General features: G+C 42.7%; 1 long non-coding RNA gene across 1 annotated transcript in view; it reads right to left on the bottom strand.

The window, feature by feature from the left end:
* Positions 1-21,488, bottom strand: part of LOC117089790 — a 180,233-nt gene extending 158,745 nt beyond the window's left edge. Inside the window, exons 1-4 of the long non-coding RNA XR_004439755.1 lie at positions 21,445-21,488; positions 21,172-21,254; positions 10,018-10,082; positions 3,738-3,800 (exon numbers count right to left, since the gene is read on the bottom strand). This is a non-coding gene — a long non-coding RNA (uncharacterized LOC117089790). The remainder of the gene's footprint in view (positions 1-3,737; positions 3,801-10,017; positions 10,083-21,171; positions 21,255-21,444) is intronic.
* Positions 21,489-25,487: the final 3,999 nt, after the last annotated feature.

A 25,487-nucleotide genomic window follows, 5' to 3' on the forward strand; every position in this document is an offset into this window, starting at 1 on the left:
ACTTTGCATTTGTTATCTTTCATTTACCATCACTTGGCTCAGTTTATTCTATGCAATCTTAACCCACTAAGCTATGCCAACCTGTGCCCATTCCTGTGCTTGCTGTGTATGCATCCATTTCTCAAGGTAGCAGTTTGGCACCTGCCCCCTTAAAATAAGTCCAAGGTCTTAGAGTCCTTTAAGATCACAAACTTGCGCAGACAACTGCCAAGTCATTGACATTTCTAACTTTGGAACGTTGGCCACCTGGCTGTGATAATCACAGCAGCCATACAGGCCACTGATTCCTCTCTACTGTCTTACTATTCCAGCTCTGCCTCTGAGGAGGGGCCACCTCCCAATGTGGGGCAGGGAAAATGAACTTCTAGACAAATGGCCAATAGATGCCCTTAATAAACTGATCCATTTCAAAGCTTTCCCCTCTTAATTAAAATTATTGCGACCTCTGCAGAAAAACTCCCTTTGGACCTTCAAGTTCTTTTTAGGCTCTTGCTTTCCTTTGGGTGGACAATGGACTACAGCTTCAACTTCCCTTTAGGGCTCTCACAAGTGAAGGGAGACAAAAAGGAGACAGGAAAGGAATTTGACAGGTGGTGAAAATGCCTCCCCTTGTGCCAAAATCATGCCTGCCTTCATCTACTGTATCTCTGGTCTCAGACACCAACCATATCCTGTCCTGCACACATAGGAGGCCCGGAGGGGGCAGAAAACCTTCATCGCAGCAGGTAGAAAGCAGATGGAGCTGCCCCTTTATATGGGTATAGCTACTTAGGTACTCTTTTTCAGCCTGTTTCTGGGTGTTCTATTATAAAAAGAAAATGACAGCAACCATGTGATGAGCCATCACTGCTATCACAAGAAAAGGCAAATAATTCAGAGAACTTTATGAACACAAAATAGATTATCAAGTAAAACTTAAGAATACAACTAATACATCTCTAGCCATTTGGTGGGTATCCTAGAAGGCAGGTCCTGGACTCTCACATAAGGAGATTGACAAGCCATAGTTGGAGTTGAGAGATTAACCATCTCTCAACTAATCTCATACATAATCAGCTAATCTCATACATAGAAAAAAAAGTATGTTTCTTATGTTAAATAACTTGTTTTATTGCCTGCCATGGGGGAAAAATAATATTTTACGTTTCTTTCAATTTTTAGCCACTTTTGATAAGTACACAGTCTTAAATTCCCATGATTGGGTTAAACTATTATAAATAGGCCTCAGAAAATCCACTCTGACTTTTAGATCCCAGCACTGACATTCAGAAATTTCCTTTCTCCTTTCTGAAATATTTTTTAAAAATTGCTTTCTCAGTTTCTGAGTTAGAGTTTCTCTTTTACATAATTTCTAGGACAAGTGATGGAATGCTTATAAGACAAAGAAGAATGCAAGACTGTTTTGTCAAACTGAACAGAAGCCCTAGAATAAATATCTACTGGTGACCTTAGAGCCAGTCAATAATAAGGAAGGAGCAAATATAAATGTGATAATCTTAGAAAATGTTATTCTAAAAACTGGTCTATTTAAATTTGTTTGCAGTATGCTTATTCGTGCTTAGGTCATGCATCTTATTCAAGTCACAAGCAAATAAATACATAATGCTCATCAGATCTCCAAGAGATGGGTCTGTGTAGCACTTGTCCTCTCAGAGGAGGTAGTTGTAGGCTTGTTGGAAGGATAATTTGCCTTATATTATGGAAATAGTTTATTGAACACATTGTTCCTATGAGAAGAAATAAAATTAAAATACTCGCTTATTGTAACCTGGTTCTAACGAGCCTTAACCTTTAAGGGAAGAGTGTTATCTGCAAAAGACACAACTATCAAACCAGAATTCATATCCTGAAACTTGAATTTTAATACAAAGGGAGTATGCTACTTCTCTAAATTGGGAATGCACATGTTTTTTTTTCTTTTTCTTTTTCTTTTTTTGAGACAGGGTCTCACTCTGTCATCCACGCTGGAGTGCAGTGGTGTGATCTTGGCTCACTGCAACCCCCACCTCCTGGGTTCAAGTGATTCTCAAGCCTCAGCCTCCCAAGTAGCTTCCAAGACCTACCGATGTCACAGCTTGTGAGGTGTGTGACTGTGCACTTTCTAAGTACAGGCTGCCCTCTTACTGCCATCTTACCCAACAAGGCTCATTGGTAAGATGGCAAACACAGGAGGCCAATAAATCTCTGCAAAATAAGATCTAGATTTTTATCTCATCTGTCCTTTGACTCTGCGTGACTTGAAGAAACTGGGTAGTATATTCTGTTGGGAAGTTTTCCAGATAGGAAGAACAAGCCAAGCAAAATAAATATTGACCTTCCTTTCAAGAACCTTTTTTTTTTAAGTATTCATTTGAAAAAACACCAAGGCATCCTTCCTCTACTCTCCCCATTCCTACTCCAACCACAGCAATTGCCCGTCTACAGAAATAACCCTTAAGAAGTGGTTGGGAAATGAATGTGACGCCTGCCATCCTGGGCTGCTGCTCACTCACTCCCCGTAGTCTGGAAAGTCTTGGTCCTCATAAATCTCATGTGCTGTGTCCTTGCCGCCATGCCAATGTTCTGTTTTAAAGTCTACCACTCTGTCCCTATGTAATAAAGAGTCATTAATTATCCCATGTTCACACTAGTTATCATTACTGGGGTCTGACTTTCAAGTCTGACTTAGCATTTCATCTAGTAGCAGCATTTTCGGTATTAAACTTTCTTAGATTTACATTCAAATGGCAATATTACCATGTACTCAAAATGCAATGCAAGTAAGTCCAACTTTTAACAAATAATACTCACTGTTACTTAGAAAATCAAGAAATAAACATTTTAACAGCTGAAATTTTGTCTGTTACAGCTTTTCTAATAGGAAAAAAACTATCTATTAAAAATAAATATTTTTATTGTTTTTATTTTTAAAAAATAATGTTGTTAATGCTAGAAAGGATGTAAAAGTTGCAGAACACTTTTATAATTATACAACCCTTTGATTTCTTAGATGTGAAAACTTTCATAGTAATAATACATTATTTAATAAAAATGGAGAACCCAAATCCCTATACACTGTTATCAATGAGCTTGTGATTCTTGTGTGAATGAGTGAAAACCACTCTGTATTTGGAGATCTTTCTGCCAGGGATGCTTATTTCTCTTCTCATCTGAGGTCTATTTCGTTGACGAAATAGACGGAGACTGTCCCACTGTGGCCACAGGGTAGGATTCCTCTGCAGAATAAAGAGAACTTGTGGACCCAAAGAAAAGGGTTCCTCCTAGATCAAGCCTCACTGGAAAATTCCACTTTAATCCATGATCAGAGGGAAAACCTGGAGCCAGCCCTGTCTGAAAGTCTAGCAGTTCCTAACCAGTGCTGAGCCTGTGCAACTCACAGTCTAGTAGGAGGTCGCTGTGGCATCAGCTGACAAGTCGAGTCTTGCTTAAAACAAATTCTGTCTGAGCCATGGTGATTTCTTGGTTCTTCCAGGACTTGGGGAGGACTTCAGAGAAAAGGCAAAAATACCGAGCATGAAATTATTCTGAAGACATGGAATGCATGGAGAAAGACTCCCTACTGCCCACTCCCGAAGCAGGAACACTTGGCTTTTCGATTTCATATTCTCCATCCAAAGAAATTCCCAAGGAGGCACCACACTCCCAGTTTTCCCTTTTTCCTTGCATTCCCAACAGCTACACAGAATAAGAAAGGGCTCTGATTGTGAAGGTGGAAGAGAAGATCTTGAAATACTCACCATCGTGTTTTCTTTTCAGCATTTCCTGCCCTTTCCCCTAGTGGGCAGAAGGATCCACTTGGTCTGAAGAAGAATTAGAGTTGTTATGACTGGAAGGCCGAGGGAAAGGAAAAGTTATTGTTCTGAAGTTTTGTTTCCACCCAGGCTCAGGACGAAAGGCAGATCAGACAGTTTCTGCTCAAAGATTTGTGGGCGGCCACTACCAGGAGGCCTGCTGTGAGCCTGGCTGGCTCCTGTCACGAGCACACGACTCTGCCCCCTCACTCATTTTTTTCCTTAGGGCTGGGCAGGAGCCTCCCATGACCCATTCCCACATTGCCGCAGATGGTCCTCCATGACTCCAGAATGTGCTGAGCCCATCTGATTGTCCCTTGTGGATGGCCTTTGTGTCAATAATCCATGATCCTTACAAAACCTAACTCCCAGCCCTGGAAAGAGAAGACCGAATCCTTGACCCCAGAGGGTGATCTTAGTGAGGGAAGAGATCCAGCAACACTTGGTGAGTGGGGCTGGCAGACTGTGGGTGGGAGAACTTACCTCCTAACCCAGCAAACAGTGGTGTTTCTGAGAAAGATATTTTGAAACAACAAAAAAAGTTTGTGATGCCTGCCTTTCTAAATACCTAAGGATTCTGTGAAGATGCTTGCTATGTTGATTGTGATCCAGGGGTAAAAGCCATGTTTATTGCTGGCCTCCATTAACTGGCCTGTGCCAGGCCAGCACTGCATACTTCTAAAAACAGTTCATTTAATCTTCGCAACAGCCCAGTGGGGGTAGATAGTATTTTATGGATGAGGAAAGAGACTCCAGTGCTTCTGATCTTAACCAAGAGGCTACATTACCTCCCAACAAGACTGGATGACAGAGAGTAAGGATGATACATTTCCTCAAATATTCGATTTCCTAAAATAGATCTATTTTATGATAGATTCTCTTTTAAATAAATATAAAATGCTACATTTTCAGTTGGCAGTGGCAAGAGAATGGCAAGGGAGATAGATTCTTCATTAGTATTCAAGTTCTCTTCTTTCCAGGAGAATTTGCTGAGGAATTCCCTTTACATACCATAAAATGGGTAGTTCTCTGTGGGACCACTTCAACACATTTGGTACCACAGAACGAACGGGGAAATAAACTGGCTAGGTCTTAAGGCTGATTTTAGGAGATTTGAGGTATTTTCAAATTAGGTCCTTCAATTCCTTTTTTTTTTTTTTTTTTTCTCCTCTGTATGTAAAGCAACATATTTCTGCACCATTTAAGAGAAAAGAAAATGAGTCAGTGTGAGCTGCCAACAGCTGGCTGACAACCTTGAGCACTGGGTGGGTTGGAAACCGTCCAGACTTTGCATAAGGAGTTCATTTTGGGTTAGTTTAAAAAAAGGCGGGGGGAAGGAGTTGGCCCAGATCCTGTTCTACAAATTCAGAAACAAGGAGTTGAGATTCCCTTCAGAAACTGCTGGAGGGTGGCTCTGCAGGTCCGTTTGCCAAACACTATTTGACATCTGCTTCTTTCCCTGCCTGATACAAGAAGAACCGTTAACTGTCCAGGTTTTTCCTCTGACAAGCCAATGATTCAATGCAGCAGTTGAACCATGTGAAGGTTAATTCCCTCTTTTCTCTATATCCCTTTTAGAAAGATCTATTATTTCTACAGACTTCAGATTTTTTTAAGCGCCTTTGTCTTCTTCCTGTTGAATCTTACTCACCCCCTCTCTTTGGGTTTAGCTTATTAGGCTGAGGCTAAGTTCAGTTGCATAATAAAAAACTTCACATTCGTTAAAGAATTAAATCCCCTTAGTTCTCTAATGTGTCTCACCTTTTCAAAGTAGTAAAAATGTCATGTTTCAAACAGTAATAGCCATTTTTAGTTTCAAAGTAACAAGTGGTCAATGTAAAAAAGATTAGACAATGCAGAAAGGCATAAAGAAAAGAGTAAAAATCAACTGAAATCTAACCACTGGAGAAAACTAATCACCATTAACATTTAAATATATATGCTTTCCATCCTCTTTTATTTTTCTTACAAAGGTAGTTATAAGTTATTTGGTAATCTGATTATTTTTACATATACATTGGACATATTTCCATGGGAATACAACAGATCACTATCACTGTTTTTAAGAGGTGCACAGTACTTCAATGTGTAAATGTTCGTTGGCTCACATTAATAGACATTTTTGCTAATACAAATCATGCTGCAATGAACTTGTCATTTGCTAATACAAATCATGCTGCAATGAACTCCCCTGTACATATATCCTTGCCCACTTGTCCAATTACAGCAGGTACTCACCTAATGTCCCCTATAGGTTCTTGGAAATTGTGACTTTAACGGAAACAACTTTAAGCAAAACAACATATAAGGAAACCAATTTTACCAAAGGCTAATTGATACAAACAAGAGTTAAGTTCCTACAGCATATTTCTGGTCACTAAAATACCAAACTTCTAAATAAAGACCCCAAACACTTGTAATATTAAACATTAAAATAAATGTGAGCTATACGTACATTTTTAAAAGATTAATAAAAACAAGTCAGGTCATTTTTTACCCAATTATTCCAGTTTAGGGTCTTGGGTGACCAGAGCCTGTCCCAGCAGCTCAGGGCACAAGGTGGGAACTAACTCTAGACAGGACATCATCCTATCGCAGGGTCACTCACACACTCACACACACCCACTCAGACTGGGCCATTGAGACAGGCCAGTTCACCTACCATGCACAGCCTCGGGATGTGCAAGGCAACGGGAGAATACAGACAGAACCCACACAGATATAGGGAGAACGTGCACACTCCACGCAGACAGTGGCCCCGGCAGGGAATCAATATTTTTTCTTGTCAATGTTGCAAGAAAATGATGTCGAATGACAGACACAACATTATTCTAGGACCTACTGTATTTCTTTATAAGTTCCTCTGAACAAACTTTGCTAGATCAAGTTATATATATATTTTTAAGACCTCTGATACAGAGTGCCAAATCGCCCTCCCATAGAAAAGCTGTACTTGTTTAGTCAATGTCACTGATTTTGTAAGAGTGTGGTTTTTCCCTCCTACTCTTACAAATACAGGGTATAAGCCCTTTTTCCTAATTGAAAGAAAAAAATTGGTACCTCCATATTTCACTTTCCTTCTTTAATAACAAGGTTGAATTGCTTCTGTATGCTTACAGCTATTTATATTTTTTCTTTTTTGAACTGTCTGTTTTTTCTTGCGTCCATTTTTCTATTGGGACTTTTCATATTTTCCTTCCTGATTTGTAGGAACACATTACATACAAAGGTGAGATCTTCTGGGCTGTAATTCAGAAGCTTGATTGTCCCATGAGATGTTAATAGGTGAACTGAGGGAAAAAAGACTTCCATGGTCAGATTTAACACATCATTTCCTAAACTTCATTGACCATGAGGACTTTTTTCTTTTCCTCACAGAACACGCATTGGCATGGTTCAGGACACTGGTGTTCTGAGAACTAACTTTGAGAAATTGTTCTGTAAAGGATACTAATGCTTTATCTGTTACATATGTGGCATGATTCCCCCTCCTCTGCCAATCATTTGTCCTTTCCTCTACATGTTTTTTCCAAATAGCTTTTAATTCGTGTATTCAAATCTCTCAATATTTTCTTTTGTGGTAATATAGAAGTAGGAACCCTGAAGTCATACTTGTTTGCTTTGAATCCTGGCACTACCACTTGTTGGGACCTTTGGAAAATTACCCTCTCTGTCCCTCAATTTTACCATCTAGAAAATGAGAAAAACTAATGTTACCAAATAAAGTGGTTGTGAGGATTAAATTACTTGACACAAGCAAAGCATAAAGTATTAGATGTTGTTGATGATGATGGTGGTGGTTTACTTTTTGGATCATTTAGAAAGTCTCTCTCCTTCTCTGTTGTAAAAAAAAAAAATTGCCCATATTTTATTGTCATATTTTTATGGAAGTTAATTTTGATATGAGCTATGGACTAAATAATTTTCTCTTTTCCCCAATGCTTAAACAGATTCTTCCATTGCAGTTAATTGATTAATGCTCTCCTCATCATATACTATACTTTCTTTTTCTGAGTCTTTCTCTTCTGCTCAGTCTATTCTGATACCAACGCCCCTTCTTTCCTATTCCTTTTCAGAACATTCACAGCTACATTTGCCTAAATCAAGGGCACATGTTGGATTCCCTCTGGGAGTTGCCCCAAGAGACCCTTGGTAGGGGAGAGGGGCCTGCAGGGTGGGATCCAGGTGTCTCTGATACAGGTGAGAAATGTGGATCCTACAGACTGTGAATTTTAACTGACAGTGTGCCCTGTTCATCCCCACGTGCTGCTGAGGCCTGATGTTGAGGGACAGCCTGGGGACTCTCTCAGGAACATTTAAACTCCAGTGTTGTTCATCAAATCACAGAAAAGGTGAGATCCTCATACTCTACCTGGTCCCTCCCCTTTCTGCTGCACCAGTCAAAATGACCTCTAAATGACCAGAAAAGACTTGATTGGGGCAGAGGAGATTCTAACCTGACACATCCTAAGCTATGGAAAGAGAGCCAACTGGTCTCAGTTGATAGGAAGATTTGATACTGGGAGGCTCCATGAAGGTGACACTGGAGCACCATTGAGGATGTTTCACTCTGAGCTGAGAGTCCTTGGGTTGCCTGTCAGGCCCAGCACAGCCTTCTTTTCTGCACCACATCATCTCTTGTTCACTCGGTTCCAACCACACTGACCTCTTTGTTGTTCCTCAAACATGCTCCCACTTTAGGGCATTTGCACATGGTTTTTCCTCTAGAATGTTCCTCCCCTCCCCCTGACACCCACATAGCTTGTTCCCATGGAAGTTTAAGGCTTTTGTTCCAATGTCACCTTGTCAGTGACACCATCCCTGACCACTCTATTGAAAGCTGTGCCTGGAGATCCTCAACCTTTCTTGCCCTATTTTTCTCCACAGTGCCAGTCACTGCCTGACCATCTATTTCTTTGTATTGTTGATTGTCTCTCTCCCTTAGAATGTGAGCTTCGAAGAGTCTACCTTCTGTTTGGTTTCCTGCTGTACTCTCAACACCTAGAACAGTGACTGGCATATATAGGACTCCACTATTGTTTGTAGATGGAAGAGAAAATGAGTGTATCAGTCAGGCAAAGTCACTTGCATAATACTTCGTGATGTGTCCAGGCCCAGTAACAATAGCATGTTTTCTGAGAATGTAGGATGACTTAAAGGACTCTGGATTTTTTTTTTTTTTTTTTTTTTTTTTTTTTTGAGACAGAGTCTCACTCTGTCGCCCAGGCTGGAGTGCAGTGGCGCGATCTCAGCTTACTGCAAGCTCCGCCTCCTGGGTTCACGCCATTCTCCTACCTCAGCCTCCTGAGTAGCTGGGACTACAGGCGTCTGCCACCAGGCTGGGCTAATTCTTTGTATTTTTAGTAGAGATGGAGTTTCACCATGTTAGCCAGGATGGTCTCTATCTCCTGACCTCATGATCCGCCCGCCTCGGCCTCCCAAAGTGCTGGGATTACAGGCATGTGCCACCGCACCCGGCCTGGACTCTGGATTTTCAAGCTAGCCTCTACAAATAAGATATCTCTAAAGTGGGGAGAAAGGCTGCTGATATGGTTTGGCTGTGTTCCCATCCAAATCTCATCTTGAATTGTAGCTCCCATAATTCCCACATGTCATGGGAGGGACCCAATGGGAGGTAACGGAATCATGGGGGTGGGGTTTTCCTGTGATGTTCTCATGATAGTAAGTCTCATGAGATCTGATGGTTTTATAAAGGGCAGTTCCCTTGTACACACTCTCTTGCCTGCTGTCATGTAAGATGTCCCTTTGCTCTTCCTTCTTCCATCTTCTGCCATGATTGTGAGGCCTCCCCAACCATGTGGAACTGTGAGTCCATTAAACCTCTCTCCTTTATAGATTACCCAGTCTTAATTATGTCTTTATTAGCAGCATGAGAACAGACTAACAGAGCCGCATCTCTCAAAAGCGAGAACAGACATATGTCTGCGGTTAACATCTTTTATTCGATGCCCTAGGTTCATTCCTGGGCTGCCACAGAGCCACTCAAAATGAAATTCAAATTCAAACAACAGTGAGATACCACCACACACCCACCAGTATGGCTACAATAAAAATGCAGAAAATACCAAGTGTAGGAGAGGATGGGGAGAAACTGAAACTCTCATACACTTTGAAAAACTATTTGGCAGTATCTTCCAAAGCTGCATGTGCACATATCATGACCCAGCATTTTCACTTCTGCATACCACACAATAGAAACACCTACCTACGTCCAGCCAGAAGACAGGCAGGCACAATGTTCACAACAGCACTGTTTGTAATGGCCAAAATCTGGAGCAAAAAATGGAGAAAAATAGTAAAATGGATGTTTTAAATGTGGTATATCCACACATATACTACACAATATATGAAATGCATGATCTATGACCACACGCAATGATATAGATGAACTGAACAAACATAATGTTGCACCAAAGTCAGACTCAAAATTGTATAAACTATGAATATGCTTCCGTCAGTATAACATCTATAAACAGGCAAAGCTATTCATGCTGCTAGAAATCCAGAGTGACTAGAAAGGAGGATTAAGGAAGCTTTGGGATGCTGGTAATATTCTGCTTCTTTACCTGGATTCTGGTTACACAGAAATATTTAGTTTTTGACGACCCTTCAAGTTGTACATGTATATGTGAAAATTTCTGTCTATAAAAATGTTTTGAAAACTAGGTCCATATATCAGAACCACCAACTGGAGTTGCAGGCCACACATTTGCTAAAGCTGTTTGTTACAAAAAGCTGAAACTATTCCAGGATGCACTGCTCCAGCACTTGGGGTGGAGGTGGAGGGAAGGAGGAGGTGGGGGGTGGGGAGGGAACTTTCTGACTCTGGCTGGGTCACACCTCTGAGATGCTGCAAGAACAAAGAACGATAGGGGCCAGGTGTAGATGGGAGAAGGTGACTGGTAGACAGTCTTGGGCTTTCTGAGGTATCTGAGGTCTTTGATGGCCTCAAGGCAAACACTGCCTCCTGTCAGGCCTCTTATTACTTAATAACATAAAACAGGAAAAGAAGGAATGGAAATTCAGGAACTTTAAGGTCCCACTAGGACCAGCGTAGAGGAGGATTCATCCTGCACCAGACCTATAGGCATGGACTATACCATGCCCATGGTGCCAATTAAGCTTTAAGGATCACACTTGCTAGCATTGGAGAAGTTAGGGGGTCAGGGAGAGGTGGTACCTAAAGAAGGAAAAAGACGACTATCTGTGTTAGACCATTCTTGCATTGTTATAAAGAAATACCTGAGACGGTGATTTATTAAAAAAAAAAAAAGAGGTTTAATTGGTTCACGGTTCTGCAGGCTTTACAGGAAGCATGATTCTGGCATCTGCTCAGCTTCTAAGAGATTTCAGGAAATTTACAATCATGACGGATGGTGAAGTGGGAGCAGGCACATCACGTGGCAAAAGCAGGAGCAAGAGAGACAGAGCGTGCGGGAAGGCGAAGTACCACATATTTCTAAACAATCAGATCTCATGAGAAGCCACTCACTATGGTAAAGACAGCAACATGCCATGAAGAATCCACCCCCATGACCCAAACACGTCCCACCAGGCCCCACCTCCAGCACTAGGGATACAATTCAACATGAGATTTGGGCAGGGACAAGCATTCAAACTATATCACCATCCCGTAACATCCTATGGCTGTGGAAGGGAAGGGAATAGGCAAAATCGGTGGTTGAATTTTGTTGACAACCAAAACTTGGTGGAAAACCCCTTTTTGGTATCCCAGTGGTAGAAGCCATTTGAAGAAGGTTGGAAAGTTGAATCAGCCCAGGATTTGTGTGGTCTCCAGCCTTCCAGGAACAAGATCATGCTGGACAAAAACTTCAGACCCCAACCCACAGGATCTAGAAACGCCAGGATGGAAGAAGCCACAAGGAAAGGAGATACTTAGAGCTCAGTGGTGCTGGTTAGGGAGTCTTTAAGGACACTTGAGAGCCAGCATCTGTGCCCTCATCCTGGCTTCAGATTCTGTGGCCTAAATGCTAAAACCTCCCGCCTACTCCTACAGATGTGAATCAGAGTCAGGGAAAAACTGGGGGTGGGTGGTGGGAGTCAGAGAAGAGAAGAGCACACGAAACCCAGGGTATTTGTGAGAGGGGGCTGGATCCATAGGGCCTGCTCTGCATCTGCAAGTCCAGATGCAATTGCAACATACTTGGGCAGTTAGCATCGCTACCTGCTTGCAGAAGGCCGCACAAACAGGAAGAGGAAATATTCGAGCACTGGCTCATTCATTTTAACTCCAGAGAGTGTCTAAAACAGATCCCCAAGAGCACAGAAAGTTTCAGATTTGTAGCCAAGCAGATAAAGATGTGGCTAAGGAGGGTATTCTAAGCCAGATGCCAAGTGTATGCCCTCTGTGAGTGCAATGTGCAATGCCCATGGGCCTAGAGCATTCTAGAATAGATATGCAAAATACATGACCACTTAGGGAAAGTTGAGATGAGTCACTCTTTCGAAGTGTAACCATTTAAAACATCACACTTAGTATCTTTGAGCCCCATAGCACATGCACTGTGAAGAATAAAAATTCAGATAAAATTTAGACTTGCATGAACAATTGTTTTTTTTTTTTAAATAGACACCAAAGGAAACTCAAACCCAAATTCTAGATTCAGAATGCCCAACACTGCTTACCAGAGACAATGGTTTTCGGTGCAGGTTTTAAAGAGTGGTAAGTATTAGATTCAGATGCTAAGCGGCCCAAGGAGAAGACAGTTTTGCTGCTCACTCAGTGGGTTTTCTCAGTTTTAGACAAAGGCCACAAGGGATCTTGGGGGGTCAGACACTATCTAGTAATTGATAAAAATGATGATCATGATATGAAATACCTGGAATGCTAATTTCTTTTTTTTATTATTATTATTATACTTTAAGTTCTAGGGTACATGTGCATAATGTGCAGGTTTGTTACCTATGTATACTTGTGCCATGTTGGTGTGCTGCACCCATCAACTCGTCAGCACCCATCAACTCGTCATTTACATCAGGTATAACTCCCAATGCAATCCCTCCCCCCTCCCCGTGATAGGCCCCGGTGTGTGATGTTCCCCTTCCTGAGTCCAAATGATCTCATTGTTCAGTTCCCACCTATGAGTGAGAACATGCAGTGTTTGGTTTTCTGTTCTTGCGATAGTTTGCTGAGAATGATGGTTTCCAGCTGCATCCATGTCCCTACAAAGGACACAAACTCATCCTTTTTTATGGCTGCATAGTATTCCATGGTGTATTGGAGTGCTAATTTCTTTAGAAACCAAATTATATAAGACCTTTGAGGCATGTGAATTTTCATCCTCAAAGTTCAGAACTGCCTGGAAGAATTAGAGTTGATATTGTTCATTTTAAAATACTGTACAAGTTCTGCTAGATAGCTAACATCATAATGGGGTAAGAGCAGATCCTGAATAGAACTTTCCTAGCACCCTTAGCCATTTCCCATGAACCTTAGAGAATCAAAGACCTATAGGCTTAGTGGATACTAAGGGAGATTTGAAGATAACCATGCCATGAAGGCGAAGCCCTTCTCTGACCTGACCCAAGCATGTCAGGCCAGAGACAGTAAGAAAAGGCACCAGAAAAGGCATTCCATGGATAAAAGAGAAGCTAGGGCCCTCCACCCTTTTGAACTCTTTGAAAACTGGAAAGGGAAGGCCTGTAAGCAGATGCTCGGACCCTCATGATCTCTTTCAGCCAGGGTCTTGCACTATATCAGCTGATGAAGTCCTTTCCTTCAGTTTAAACACATGGACTCCTGTACCGAGGGCTCAGGAGCCGTGCTTTCTGACATAGCAGGAAGATATCGGGAAGGTAGCTAAATTCTACTGGCAGAAACTTAAACTATGTGAGATCTAATATCAATATCCTGTTTACAGATCAGAGCCATTGGCACATAGTTAGGCAGTGAGACACCAATTCTAGGAGGTGTGTATACAAGGTGGAGGGGTGATCCACAGAAGCCTCCCCTCTGTGTTCTCCAGGGCCAAGAAAGACATGACAGGGAAGTAGAGGGTGGTTGTTTTGGTTATACAGATGCTGCATCTCTTGAAGGAGTCAGAGGCACGTGAGATTCCCAGGGTCCTAAGGGATCTGAGTTCCTTTATGCCAGAAAGCTTGAGCTTTCCAAGATAAGACCAATGGTAGCTCTCACTTATGTGACTCTGGTAAACCTAACTGCTCCAGCCAGGAGGGACAAGATGGAAGCTCAGCATAGGAGGTGGTCAAGGAAAGAAACCTAGGACCTCTGAGGTTGAACTAGTGTATTTTTTTTTTTTTAATAAATCTGAATTTTGCATTGAGATGGGCACAGATTAGAACAGCTTAAGGGTGTATTATTAAAATGAGTGCTGAAATATTCTCTATGAAGACACTTTCCCCCAAGAATACTGTGGTATGGTTTTGAAGACCTCATAAGGCTTGGGATGGAACATAGTATGTGAATGTTGCAATGCTTTACACCTTCTGGAAATCTGTAACTCATGGGCAGAACTCTGGTGGAGGGTTCCACTTACAAGTCTCACCCTAACAGTGTTGGTGGTACTTAAAATAATAAATTGAAAAAATTATATTAAGTTCTCTAAATTGAAATTATGAAACATATGTCCCCATCCATACCTGTGAGCATTATCCCTGTGCCTTTTCTTTGTCTCCCCTGGGGATCTCGGAGAGGCCTCCCTTGTTTTTCAAGTGAATCATGTAGCAGTTTATTCCTTGATCTCTAGTTCCACAGTTCCTCTCCCCACTTCCCTATCTTTATTTCCCTTCAAATTTCACTTTACAGGTCCCTTCATCTGATCAGTGAGTTTCTTGCCAAACATATTTTAAGACCTTCTGGAAGTACCTTGCCAATAACCCATTGCCACATCATTTTTTAAAATGTTGCCAACTCTTCATTATTCTCCATATTGTCTTTTCGATTTCAAGGATAACAATATCAATCAGTGTGGATGTAACCTCTGTTTCTCAAAGCCTCTCTGGACTAGGGTTTTAAAAGGATCACACTAAACCCTTAATTACTCCCCTTTTCTTGTTCTCCCTTCTCTGCTCTTGTCCTGGAAGGGAGATCATGACAAGGTATCGCTCATAGTGAAGGAGCCACTCCTTGGCTGGCAAGAGGCTCTCCTAATCCACTACAAACAATTAGTCTCAATCCTGGCTTTCAAATAGAAGCACCTGGGGAGCTTTTAAAACGATGCTGATGCCTGGGTCCTATCCCACACCAATTAAATCGGGAACTCTTGGGATGAAGCCCTAGGGTTGATATTTTTTTAAAACTCTGCAGTGTGATTCTAATGTGCACTCAGTTTCAAAGCACTGTCATGAGCCGTGGTTAGCTATGATCCTTTGTTGAGCATCTATTTGCAGCCAGATGTCAGCCCACACAATCAGGGCATAAAGGAGCAGCGCAAGGATTCTCCAATCAAGTTATTCAATTCTCCCACTCACTGCTTCTTGCCTGCTTTGCCTCTCCCACTCTGAGCCAGGGCTCTTATCACTTAAAGCAACTCCAAAGAACACAGGGACGCTCTCTACCCCTTGCATGAACTCCTTTGCAAATCTCTTAGGAGTTAGCATTTCAATCAGTATCATTCATTCAGAAAATGTAAGTCACCTCTTTTTGCTTTGAGTTAATCATTTCCCATTTTCCCAGGTGATTCAGAAATCCAGTGCTGACTGACAATGAGTGGGTAGACACGTGGGCCTGCAGACCTGCCTCGCTGTTCCATTAACAGCAGAACACACTTCGAGAGGCAACTGACGATGGAGCCATCAACAAAAGCAGTATTTTTCCAATCATAAAAAAAGAAGTCTGTTTCTGAAAACACAGTTTGATATGTTTATATTTCATGCAGTGTTAAAATGCTCAATCGGTTCTAACCTTGTTTGCATTAATCCTCTTTTCGGAATTTGCACATTTGTTTTCAAAGCATTGGGTTGGAGCATTTTGCTGCTACATGGAAATGATATCAGCAATCGTACTCAGAACATGAAATGAACCTGCACATAGGGCCCACGCAATTTTAATGTCTGCTAACCAACTGATAAGCACATAGGAAGGGCATACAAGAATTAGAATAGAGAGCCATTGCGCCAACAAAGGTTCACTTTTTAAGAATCATCACCTTCTGAGGTTATTGGTTAGTACCCTCAGCACCCATTGCAGCAGAAGCTAATTCATCCATTCACACATTCAAGTCATTTTTCCTTGGACATCTACTGTATGCCAGGTATGGTGCTATGAGTTAGGGCTAAACTAAGGAATAAAACACAGTCTCAGCCCCCAAAGTCTACAGTCTTCAGCTGATCATATAAACAAATAATAAGCTTTGCAAAAGCTTCTCCTCATTGGTATGCTCTTCTCCCATCTCTTTGGCTAAATTCTATTCAACCTGCTAGATCTTAAGTATTTCTTTATCTAAAACAAGGGTTCCCAACCCTCAGGCCATGGACCAGTAGCAGTCTGTGTCCTATTAGAAACCAGGCTGCACAGCTGGGCGCGGTGGCACATGTCTATTATCCCAGCACTTTGGGAGGCAGAGATGGGTGGATCACCTGAGGTCAGGAGTTGAAGACCAGCCTGGCAAACATGATGAAACCCCATCTCTACCAAAAATACAAAAATTAGCTGAGCATGATGGCAGGCGCCTGTAATCCTAGCTACTTGGGAGGCTGAGGCAGGACAATCACTTGAACCCGAGAGGCGGTGGTTGCAGTGAACTGAGATTGTGCCACTGCACTCCACCCTGGGTGACAAGAGTGAAACTCCATCTCAAAAAAAAAAAAAAGAAAAGAAAAGAAACCAGGCTGCACAGCAGGAGGTGAGCAGCACGCCAGTGAGCATTACCACTGAGCTCCACCTCCTGTCAGATTAGCAGTGGCATTAGATTCTCACAGGAACGTGAACCCTATTGTGAACTGTGCATGTGAGGGGTCTAGGTTGCATGTTCCTTATGAGAATCTAATGCCTGATGAGCTGAGGTCGAACAGTTTCATCATAAAACCATCCCTCCCCTTGATCATCAGTGGAAAAATTGTCTTCCACAAAACTGGCCCCTGGTGCCAAAAAAGTTGGGGACTGCTAATCTAGAAAATGCTCCTTGACATCTCAAGTTAGAGTTAGGCATCCTTTCTAAGTATTTCCATAGCATCAGTGCTTACTCCTATCTGAGGACTTTGCACTTGTAATTACTTGTTGAATTATTTATATCCTCTCACTAGGCAATGAGCTACTTAAGGACAAGAGCTATGTCATGTCCATCTTTATATCCCCAATGACTAGCACTATGCCGAGCACCTATTAGGAACTCAATAGATAATTGTTGAATGAATAAGTGAATGAGTGATTGAGGTATTCATAGGGTATTATAAGAACACAGACAAGAGACACCTAAAGAGACTTCCTGGGAGAGGTAGCTGCTAGGGGAAGTTATAAATGGTTAAGTGTGAATTATCCAGGATTAGGCTGGTTGGACGGTAGAGAGAAACATTCCAAGCAGAAGGATAGCATGATAAAAAGAAACCCATAAAAAAACAAAAGAGGCATGCCAGAAAATGCCCAGCAACACGTGGAGAGGGCACATGCTAAGGCAGCCACAAGGTCATGAGGGATGGAAGGTTCCAACCAAACCAGACTCAAACTCCATTCTTCCCTTTGTTCCCATCCAAATAAAAGAATGAAGACACAGATCGGAGAAGTCCTAGAAGCTGATCTCCAGGATTTACATACTTGTTGCCAACATACTACATAGTCCCCAAGTCACAAACCATGCCAGAAACTCTCCTTTGATACAAGAACTATGTCTTACCCTGCCCTGTGAGGTTCAGTGCATGGAACCCTCCAGGGGAAAGGTGCCAGGTCATCTTCTTAATACACTTCTTGCAGAAGGTTTCTGTCTTTTATTACAAATGGTGGTAAAACACCTTGTTCGCTCTGGTAGGCCCAGCTTTCCTCTGCGCAGCTTCTTCCTAAAACCTAGCTCCTTTTGTTCAACCTGAGCAACGCTTAGGAGAGCATATTGCCTTATTTCTCCTTACTCCGTTGTTTTTTGTTTTTTGAGATGGTATCTCACTCTGTCGCCCAGGCTGGAGTGCAATGGCATGATTTCGGCTCACCGCAACCTCTGCCTCCTGGGTTCAAGCAATTCTCCTGCCTCAGCCTCCCAAGTAGCTGGGACTACAGGTGTGTGCCACCATGCCCGGCTAATTTGTGTACTTTTTAGTAGAGACAGGGTTTCACAATGTTGCCTGGTCTCGAATTCCTGACGTCCAGATCCACCCCACTCCGCCTCCCAAATTGCTGTGATCACAGGTGTGAGCCACGGCACCAGGCCCATTGTCTTTTTAAATATTAATTTCAGTGATTTCATCATTTACATTCAATGCAACCAATGTCCTGTTTAAGGTGATTCCAGAGCTTCAGTAAAACATCTGATTACCCACTTCAAGTAAGAAATTCTAAGATGATCAGCTGATAGAGTTCAGTCATTGATTAATTCAACAACTATTTAACACATCTGTGTCAAGCACTATGCTGGAGTCTGGAAATTTAAAGATAAATGAGAAATGGTGTCTACCCTTAAACTGTTTGCAGTGTGGAGGAAGCTCTAGGATGGGGAAATTGCTTATGTGGGGCAGTGCTGAGGCCACTGCTGACCTGCGTAAGCCAGCACTTCAAGTTTATGCAGGTCCCTGGATCAGCAGCACAAGCATCACCTGGGAACTTGTTAGAAATGCACATACTTGGGCTTTTCGTACAAACCTAATGAATCAGAATAAGAGAGTGAGGCCCAGCCACCTAGTTTTTAACAGGCCCTCCCAGGAATGCTGAGGCTCACTTTGGTTTGGGAATCTCTGGTCTAAGCTCTGTTTTAAATCTCACCAGGCCTATATGGAGGGTGATTAGCCATTCCCAGCCTTCTTCTCTACGATCCCCCCTTCACCTTTCAGGATATTAATGGGAAACATCAATCCAGAGTGACCACCCAAAATGAAGTAAAAATACTATTTTCTCACATAATGGCAACACATGACACCACTCCCAAATCACAGAGATGGTTTTATGAAGATCAGTATGGTATGAACTAAACCAACCAGAGTCACATCAGCATCAACACAAGGGAATCAGAAAGGATGATATCATCATTGTCGCATGCATTAGTCTGTTCTCACACTGCTATGAAGACACATCCGAGACTGAGTAACTTATGAAGAAAAAAGGTTTAACTGACCCACAGTTCTACATGGCTGAGAGGCCGCTGGAAACTTACAATTGTGGCAGAATGCAAACGGGAAGCAAGGTACGTCTTTCATGGCAGCAGGAGAAAAAGCCACAGGGGAAACCGCCATTTATAAACCATCAGTCCTCGCGAGCCCTCCCTCACTATCACGAGAACAGCATGGGGGAACCGTCCTCATGATCCTCCCAATAGGCCCCAGTCACCTCCCACCAGGACCCTCCCTCCACCACATGGGGATTACAATTCAAGATGAGATTTGGGTGGGGACACAGAGTCTACCCATATTGTCTTCATTCTCCCCCCTGGCACTTGAAGGGAAAAAAGAATCACATGAGCTTGACTATTCAAAAAAGAAGCAGGAGCTCCAGTCATTTCAGTTCATGGGAATGGAAAAGGGATAAACCGAAACAATAAACTTGAACGCTTAGGAACATAAAGGCAAGGAGGAACGAGATCACAATCTTGGCCTCTGAGTTCTACAACCCTATGGTTGTTTTGAACAAATTAAAGCAGATTGCTTTCTTGCTGGAGTTCTAGTGAAATGGATCTTGCCACCAGCAGACCCTTCCAAGCTCCTGCCCGCAGTTTATTGGCTCATTGCCACGTGTCATTAGTGACCTATTTTCGCTGCTGTGAAATCGGCCGTGTCTGAAGTCCCCTGAATCAGCAGTTTCTCCCTCCACTCACGGGCTCCAGGCTGGCAAAGCTGATACCAGTGTCACAGAAAATGCAACACGCTGCCCTCTCCCCAAAATGTGGGGAGAGCACAGTTTTGCTATGAAGATGTCGGCTTTGACCTGAGGCTGACTTGAGAGCCCAGCTGTCATGTCTCTTCCAAATAAGCTGCTGAACGTGGAATTATCTTGGCTGAATAATTAATCAGGACTAAAAATAACCCCAAACTGCCTGGGCTTTGCTTAAATCCTACACAGGTGAGAGAAGTAGTTTTTTCTTTTTTTAACGTAATTGCAAAACCCATGTTTTGAAAGGCTCTGCACCAAAATATGAAAATAATTACCCAACAAGCCAATTTGGGAGGTAATTCATAGTTAATCTGGCTCTCTTAAAAAAAAAAATGCCACCTTTTGAATTGCACATTGACTTCAGATTGTCAGTTCTTCGTGGTTATGAAAAGCAACCGAGAGTTGTACTCAGAATTTTCTAAGAATACCTTCAAACACAAATCCATGGGGAAAAAATATATCTGTTTGTATAAAGAGCTACGGAAGAGAGCCTGTTACTAGGCAGATTAGACAGTGAGTCAAGTTCCACAAGAGGGCGCTCTCCCCATGCTTCCTTCTGGAAGCTGAGGACGCTGCTTTTCGCCCCGGCCTTGGCTGCCCTTTCCTTTGCCCTTGTGCAAACGATGTGCTCCCAAGAGCGAATGGTCAGTGTCCTGTGGAATGCTACTCCTGTGACCACTTTCTGATTGAGATCATCAGGCAAATGTTATCTCTGTAACATCAGAGGAGCAACTTCAAATGAGGAGAAATCAAGCAAAACATTAAAAATACAGAGGAAAAAAACAAATAAATACATCTAAACTGCCTGCTCTCCATGGTGATCTAGCTTTGTGTGTTCATTTTCTTGATACTGCTGTGATAAAAATAGGATGTGATGAAATGAAAGTACATCCATCACAGCAATCTTGTGTACAGACCGAATCTCAGACCCAGATGTGGCTCCAACTAACCAGTGACCATGAGCAGGGCCCAGGTGTATTCTGGGAGGCTGCTCACCCTCACTGCCATTTCTTTCCTTCCCATAGGCACAGCCTCACCTTACGTTGAAGACAGATTCTATGAATCTGCCTGTCATCCTAGATGGCCACTAGGCAACTCCACTGGGACCATTTCTTCCTGCTCTATGCTCCCGTGACCTTCATTCATACTCCCTCTTCCTCTGCTGGAAACCTACTTCTTTTACCTCCTCAAAGGTAAAAGGACCAGCTGGTGAACAAAAGAATAAATTTGCTCTATCTAAAGAGAAACATTAGAACAATGGAGGAAAAATTGATGCAAGACAGATGACTTGGGCTCATCATAAAACACTGAGCAGTCAGCAGAATATTAAGAACAGACTTCCATTCCCTACCACAGACATACCCATCTGCATACCTGAATGCTGAGACCAAGCCTCACCAGATGCCAGCGGCATAAATGAGAGGAATCACTTACCCTCTGAGGCTCAGGCTTCTCAACTGGAAAAAAAAAGATAATAAAAATATCAGCTCAGTTGGGCATAGTGGCTCATGTCTGTAATCCCAGCACTTTGGGAGGCCAAGGCGGGTGGATCACCTGAGGTCAGGATTTGGAGACCAGCCTGGCCAACATGGTGAAACCCCATTTCTACTAAAAGTACAAAAATTAGCTGGGCGTGGTGGTGCATACCTGTAGTCCTAGCTACTTAAGAGGCTGAGGCAGGAGAATCGCTTGAGCCCAGGAGGCGGAGGTTACAGTGAGCTGAGATCACTCCACTGCACTCCAGCCTGGGTAACAGAGCAAGACTCCCTCTCCAAAAAAAAAAACAGCCTAATGAATTGTCAGTCTCAAGTCAGTGGGTAGCCAGTGGGTGACCTGGTAATGTAATCATCCTGTGAAAGAGAGGGTCCATAGAATACAACGATGTGTGATCTTGTTACTTCATTTTCTGTGATGTGGGTTGAATAAGTGTCACAAAAAATAAGAGAAGAGCTGTGGTTGTTGGTACAGAAATAAACACTGTTCATCTTGAAACTCTCACCTCGTCCCCGGAAGTAGCCAATAGAATTTATTGATGCGTATTTCCTACCCAGTGTAGTCAGTTAATGTGCAATAAAAATGCTGAAGTCCCCAGCTTAAATTATTAAAATTCTAGTAGGTATACCAGGCCCTGAGCTTGGAAATGCATGCAAATCTCTTCATTTGAATAGTCGACTTAATATCATTAGTTCCACCCTATATCCTCTGGTTAGATCTCAGCTCCAATGAAACCTCAGGAGCTGATGGTATTCCCATACAGTCTTGTTAGTTTTAGAGAGAAAACTCTCCCCACAACCACAAAAGTCTTCTCCTAAGCCCTTCACCTAGATGTGTCACAAGGAGCGTGAAGCATCATCACTCCTGGGACAATGACCCTAAATCCTTGTCCCACTGATATAGTAGCCCTGTGTTCCTGTCAATAGGAAACCCTTGGTCATTTGTTGTGCACCGAGAGGAGGCTGTGGCCAAAGGAGGTTAGGAGGAAAACCTGGTTTGGCAAAAATGATGCAGAACAGGGACTTGCCAGACAGTAAGGGTAAAAAGAAAATGACTTCTAACTGGTTATGTGGCTGAAAGTCAAGGTGCAGTTGCACTTTGTGGCCTTTGGCTCTCCAGAGGCAGGAAAGAGTATAGAAAGGTAGTGGAAATACCTAGAAGATGAGACCTGAGACCAGCAGAGGCAGAGAGGTCTTTCTGGCTTTCTTTGGGAGAGTAGCATTCCTCATTTCTCAACTCTGTGCTCCCTATGACTTCTGTTTAACTTCTGTCAAAGTACTTGTCACCCCACATTACTCTTTCTGTTTTTTTTTTTGAGAGGGAGTCTCGCTCTGTCGCCCAGGCTGGAGTGCAGTGGCCGGTTCTCAGCTCACTGCAAGCTCCGCCTCCCGGGTTTACGCCATTCTCCTGCCTCAGCCTCCCGAGTAGCTGGGACTACATTAGCTGGGACTACAGGCGCCCGCCACCTCGCCCGGCTAGTTTTTTGTATATTTTAGTAGAGACGGGGTTTCACCGTGTTAGCCAGAATGGTCTTGATCTCCTGACCTTGTGATCCGCCCGTCTCGGCCTCCCAAAGTGCTGGGATTACAGGCTTGAGCCACCGCGCCCGGCCACTCTTTCCTATTTGTCTATGTTCCTCAGTAAACTTCAAGCTCCACGTGAGCCAGAACCAGGTTTGGTTTGTCCATAATGGTGAATAAACTTGTATCCCCCAAACTGATTACAGCCCAGGTTCATAGTAGATGCTTAATAAAAATGTCTTAAATGAGTAAATGAATGCCGTACGCAAAGGTTAGCCCTGAAGGAGAAATGAGCAACATATTCTAATGGAGATGTATGTAGCACAGAACTTGGAGATCAAAGTCAACCTCTTGGGTGGACTTCAGGGACGGGTTTTAAACAAAGAGGCAGGAAGATCCATAGCATTACTTGGGGGATAAATAAGACTCTAGAAATGAGTTGGCCCAGAAATTTGGGGTACAAGCAACACTTACGTTGTTTGATATGAGTTACAGAGTATTTTCTTTTATTTACTACTTTCTTAAATTTAATTATGTGATAAAAAGTGATCACTGTGTGTATTAGTCTGTTTTCATACTACTATAAAGAACTACCTGAAACTGGGTAATTTATAAAGAAAAAGGTTTAATTGATTCACCGTTCCACATGGCTGGGGAGGCCTCAGGAAACTTACAATTATGGCAGAAAGTGAAGGGAAAGCAAGGCATATCTTACATGGCAGAAGTTAAGAGAAAGAGTAGGGGAAAATACCACTTTTAAACCATCAGATATGAGAAGTCCTTCACTATCATGAGTACAGCAAGGGGGAGACGGCCCCCATGATCCAATCACCTTCTGCCAGCTTCCTCCCCCAACACGTGGGGATTACAATTTGAGATGTGATTTGGGTGGGGACAGAATCGAACCATAGCACTGTGTATTTCAAATACTTCAGAGATGATGGGCACATAAGGGAAAAAGAATAGAGTGGGGACAATTTCCCTCAGGTGTCTGGAAGAACTTTCACAAAAACTAACTCATAGGTTGTTCTACTACAAGAGGATGGATAGCTCTTAACACCTAGTAAATAACTTCTCTATCTGAAGTCTGCTTCTCTTTCTCTGATGTCATTGATTTGTAAAGGGGTTTTGCCCCATCCCCCATTCTTCTTGATTAAGCTCATCTGTGAACACCAGGAGGCTGGTCTGCTCACCCCTACACAGGTGTCCTTTCTACTATTTTTTTGGCGGGGGGACAAAGTCTCAGTTCACTGCAACCTCGCCTCCTGAGTTCAAATGATTATCCCACTTCCGCCTCCCCAGTAGCTAGAATTACAGGTGCACGCCACCATGTCTGGCTAATTTTTTTGTATTTTTAGTAGAAATGGGGTTTCGCCATTTTGGCCAGGTTGGTCTTGAACTCCTGACCTCAGGTCATCCACTGCCTCAGCCTCCCAAAGTGCTGGGATTACAGGCGTGAGCCACCACGCCCAGCCCAGGTATCCTTTCTTAGATGGGCTTTACATCAGTCCCACTATCAGGCCCCAAACTAAGGTCAGTGTCTTAAGATTTGAAAGTCAATATGTCTATTAGTACTACTTAAGGGGAATAATTGTGTGCTACTTTTGGCTTCAGTAAGTACTGTAGGCATATCACAGCAAAGGCTTTAGAGGCTTAGAGAGAAATCGAGATAATTGCGCAAAGGTGGTGACTTAAAACCAGCTTTACAATCTGTGTTATTCTCTTCACTGGAGAGAATCCTGTAAAAAGGGGCAGTTAGGAGAGAAGGAGATAGCCTATGTTCTTGAACCTGTGAGCACTCACTGGTGACATGGTTTAGAGAGTAGATAACTGGACTACCCATCTGGACACCCAGCCGCTGTCAATTTCAGCAAAGCAAAGTTTGGCTTCCCAGCAAGCTAGAGAGGCCTTTTCACCCTTGCACTTGATGTTCTCTTAACACGGAATGCTCTGTCCCAGCCCTGTCTATGGCTGGCTCCTCCTTCTTCCCGGGTCTCAGCTGAAATGCAACTTCCCCAGAGAGGCCTTCCCAGATAGTCCCCTCCCTGGTCATTCTCTATCATGTCGTTGTATTTCACTCATGGCACTCATCACCATCCAAAGTTGTCTTTCCGTGTACTTGTTTATTTGATTATTCACTGTGTCCTTTTGCTCCACAGATAGATAAGATCCATAAAAGCAGGGACCCTGTCTCTCTTGTTCACTGTTTTATTACAAGCACTTCAAATAGTGTCTGGCACATAGTAGGACCTCTATCGCTGTGTACTGGATGTATGAATAAATGAATGAATGAATGAATGAATGAGTAACCCGAATATGGGGCTCAAGATGGCAGTGAGAAAAGTGCTGTCCCATCATGAATAGTGTGGGTTTTATCTCTTGAAGAGGATATGAGCATTTTCTAAAGGAAAGGAGATAGGGAACAAGGAAGATATCTGTATCATTGGAAAAGATCTTTTATTTCCATATTGAAGCACTAACACATCCTCCCCTACATGCATTTCTGCATGTGGGTGACATGCCAGAAGGCAGGCAGGGAGGGGCAGGCATTAAAGAACTAACCAACTCACCAAGTTATCACTGTGGTTTTAAAGTGGGGTGATTAAAAAGAACAAATGTTGGTGAGGAGGTGGAGAAAAGGAAACCCTAGTGTGCTGTTGGTAGGAATGTAAATTG

The sequence above is a fragment of the Trachypithecus francoisi genome, unplaced genomic scaffold, assembly GCF_009764315.1.
Source record: "Trachypithecus francoisi isolate TF-2019V2 unplaced genomic scaffold, Tfra_2.0 Lachesis_group11, whole genome shotgun sequence".
NCBI classification, from domain to species: domain Eukaryota; kingdom Metazoa; phylum Chordata; class Mammalia; order Primates; family Cercopithecidae; genus Trachypithecus; species Trachypithecus francoisi.